Genomic DNA, 4370 nt, shown 5'->3' on the forward strand with positions numbered 1-4370 from the left:
TCCTATCTTATAATAGGGGGCTACGTATACTCATACACACACACGCGCGCGCAGACTAACACGCAGGCACGTATATACAGCCAAACGGTAGAAGATAAATTTTGCGACACCTAGGCTACGTTTAGAGTCACCGGCCGACCTCACCAGCTGCCGCGTGGAAAAGAGGACAGATCTATATCCGCGCGAAACGCGACCGAAATTGCGGCCGTAATTGCGTAATAATCCCCTTCGCCGTGTCACGGCTGGAAGAAGAAAAGCCGCGGATAATAAGCCAGCGTGTATGCTTTGTGGGTTAACTGCACCTTTTCCAACCGAACGGCCTTTCGACCGATTTGCTTACGGACCGCGCGCACCGACGGCCATTATTATAATTATCAAACCTCCGTTGATACGTGCGTACCCCATTGTCTATTATTTCGGCCCTTACCCCATTGCTCGCACAGACGGGCCCGCGCTTGAAGCCGTTTCTCGCTCGCTCCCCAAGTTTTACGACGGTTTGCCGTGAGACGTGCGTGCCAAGTTACTGCCGCCGATTTTAGTGTAACCTACGTACGCTTATGACTACATCGGCTCCCGAAGGCGCGAAGGCTCTGGTCACAGGCCGCGTTAAAACCACGAGGAGGAAAGATCGAGTTTTCTGTCGGTGGCCTCGCTCTCGTTTCTTTTTTTCCCCCCTCATGGAATCCGGACGATTAAGTTCGGATTTTCATGGTGGCGTCCTACAGGCCGTGCTTCTTTACGCGGTATCGCTTAACTAGATACCATGGAATTCCTTTGCATATATTAGGATTTCAGCCGCGAGACAAACAGTGGCGTAGAATCGAGGAAACGTATGAATTTAATGAGATGAAGAAATTAAGAGACACGATTATACGGTCCGGTTTACACATTCTAGCGGATCTTTAATACCACTTTAGAATCACGTTTGGAATGTTTTTATTGAAGTTAACACTTTAATAAAATGTAATAAAATTAGATCGATAAATATGTTATTTCGCAAATCGGTTATTAAGTTGTTTAAAAAAGCTACGCGTACACTATTATGCATGGCTGAGAAGAAGGGACTACGGTCAAATTGCACGCCAAAGAGAGTTTATTAGTTAATAAAACATGTGTTTATGAAAATATAGAAGAAATTCGTGTGCACGTTCCAGCTTTACTTGAGCCATCCTCAGCCCACGTTGCACACAAGTAAAAAGATTAATAAATAAAAGAGAAGGTAAGAATTCCACATAGTTACTGAATCGTCCATTAATTACAAGCCGCACAACTTCGGAAAGGTGAGATCCATGCAGTAGTCATAGGCCAGTATTCATAGTCAAATCTTATATTCAAGACCATCTTAAGATTATCTTTAGATACTTCGTAGCCAATGAAATGTTCCATACAGCATCTCTAGATAAATTCAAGGCGGTCTTGAATGTAAGATCTGACTAATGAATACCAGCTCTAGTTTGTAATAATAAAACGGAATGAGAACGGGGAAATAAATGTAAAAATGGAGCCCATAAACTAAACCTAAAAGCAATTATCCATCGTGTGACGGCGCGGATACATGATCCATTTCTGTGCATTTCCAACAAGTGGGAAACTTCTAGTCCAAGCTTGAGACTTTCCTCTATTTGCCGAAAAAGACAGTACAGTGTCGAAACGCGTACGATTGTCAACTTTTTCGTAATTTCACTTGAAATCGATATTATTATGTAAAATAAAATTGTTAATTTTGTATTAATTGTACAACCCACTTTTGCTCGTAGAATACATTGACCGTAACTTTGAATATTTGTTATTACAATACTTAAAAACGAGCGTGACCGTTTCTTTTAATCAAATTAATAGATTCGTTTCAAACACATTAAATTTTGGGGACAAAATTGTATAAAAATAGACGTGTGTATTCTTGAATTTTCCCAAATAAAATTTGCCATTAGCTAATTTACATTAAATCATTCTGTTATTGACGTTAGAATTCCAAGTACAGAACCGAATGAGTTATTTATAGAGAAAATCCTCTCTGAAATGCTGATCAATTTTCTTACAAGATATCGTGAAGGAATGTAACAGGTTCTGGGAGGCGCGATTGAATTTATTGATACTGGGATGCTAGGCAAAACCCAATCAGTAAGATCCATGTCATTGGTCTTTCTTTATTATTTTCGTACTAATTTCGATCTTAAAAATGATGAGAAATCACGGAAGAAATCTCGTTTCCGAGAGAGAGAGAGAGAGAAAAAACACGATCGAGGCGAGGAGACAGCACAAGCAACCCTTACAAAAATGTAATACTGGAAACCAAATAAGCACTGAAATAATTATTAGGAAATTATTGTACAGTCTTATTCATTAATGCCTGGACCACAGTTTTACCAGAATTCACATTTTCATAATCTTTATTCCCATCTATGTATCGATGAGTTTCAGACTGTAGTTTACGTAACGTCTAAGGTGGGATGACGTGTAGCTCTGTGCTAACACGAGTGATTAGTAATGGTAGGGTCCGCGGTTCGATCCCGGCCCTCGTCCCGCATATTTTTCCGTTAAGGAAAATTTCAAAAATTTAGCGTTTGAAGGAGTTTAAGCGCCCTAGTGTTGGATTCGGTGTTTAATGAAGATTAAGCACAAATTTCAACGAATTTTTCGAAATATCACGCTCATATAACCTAACGGTTGAAAGGCGTTTCCACAAAAGGGTAAACTGAAAAAAAACACATAGCTTCTATAGAATGTGTGGTACATACATACATAAAGCCGAAAACTCAATGATTTGTATAGATGAGAAAAATGATGGTAAAAATGCAGGTTTAGGCATTAATGAGTAAGACTGCACGTCAGTAATTTCCGATGATTCAATTACTGAGCTAATGATTATTTCAGCGCATTCTTTCCCCAGCATTACGTTTCTGTAAGAGGACTCAATCTTAACTATTCTGGTTAAATAAACGGTACCTTGAGACGCAAGAAATGGATGGCGGACAAGAGAATAACCGACCGCGATTGAAAGGCGGCAGCCTCTTCACCAAATTCCTCCTCGCAAACATCGCTTACTACTCGACTTAATGCGCGTACGCGTGTACACGTGTGTGGGGACTCCCCCGGGGGAGTCTATAAACGAATGTTTTGGATTGTGTTGTACAGATGGCAGCACCTAACAAGGTATTTCGCGCGAAGGTCAATATTCGAAGCCGCGGAGCTCGTCCGCGGGTATTCGCCGAACACAGAGCTTAATCAATAACCGCTTGGAAATTTTTCTACGCTTTTTTTCATCAACTTTTCCGATAGAATTTATCATCGAGCTACCCTCGATCTCGTCCCACGATAAATCGCCAGCTGCAGAGTAATCGAAGTCAAAGGTGTATTTCATTTTGAAAAAAAGACCCTGCCCTCTCGTGATTTCTCGCTGCCAGCTTTTGCATACGCAATCTCGTATCAGACGTTACGTAACATGCGTTAATATCTGTCCCGGTTCGCACGTGAAAAATCTGACTCGCTGCTCTTGAAATGTTCGCAGATTCGTCTACGGCTCACGCGGGCCGTTTCCGCCGATTTACGAGCGAACTACTCGTCGAATTAATAATTTTCGCCACCACGGGGGTTTCCGTGGCGAGAGCTCACGAGGTCGTAACCTGCGCGCCAGACAAAGAGTAAGCCCCGAAGAGGTGCCCGCGAGCGTGAACGCGAGACGGAGAAGGAAGGGAAGCGAGAGGACGAAAAACCACAGGGGCAGCGGCTCGCAATACGTTCGTACCCTCTCTCTCTCCCTCCCTCTTTCGCGCGTAACAGAGCGTCGCCCAATAAAAACGTCACGAATTCAGGGGCGAAGAGTTTCCGGGCGAACGCCGCCTGGTGGCGCCAGGTTACACCACGTTCCCTCATCCGCGGGGAGTTGCGTAAAGCTCGCTGTCACACGCGGAGTCGGCGAGTGGTGGGGGCGGGGGAGCCGCGGAGAGCGAGGCGATATCTCGCACACAGAGACGCGGCGAAATCAAATCGACGCCAGCGCGCGCTTCGAAGGAAGGGCGAGAGAGCGGCAGGATCGAGTATCTCGAGAAAAACAGAGAGGACGTCGCGAGAGCGCGGTCAAAGAGAGAAAGAAATAGAGGGACGAAGAGAGGGAGCGAGATAAAGAGAGACCGTAGGGTGGATGAAGAGAACGTCAACGATAGACGGAGCGAGAGGGCAACGGAGAAGGGTTGATCGATCCCCGTGAGGACGAAAAAGATGGGACGAGCCCGAGAGAAGCAGAAGGTGACAGAGGAAACGGGGACAATGAACGTGAGGGAGAAAGAGCGAAATGAATGGGGTAGATGCGCGTGAGGGAAACGAAGAGAGAGAGAGAGAGAGAGAGAGAGAGAGAGAGAGAGAGAGAGGGA

This window comes from Vollenhovia emeryi, unplaced genomic scaffold (assembly GCF_000949405.1).
Source record: "Vollenhovia emeryi isolate VEMERY1.0 unplaced genomic scaffold, V.emery_V1.0 DF939174.1, whole genome shotgun sequence".
Taxonomy (NCBI): domain Eukaryota; kingdom Metazoa; phylum Arthropoda; class Insecta; order Hymenoptera; family Formicidae; genus Vollenhovia; species Vollenhovia emeryi.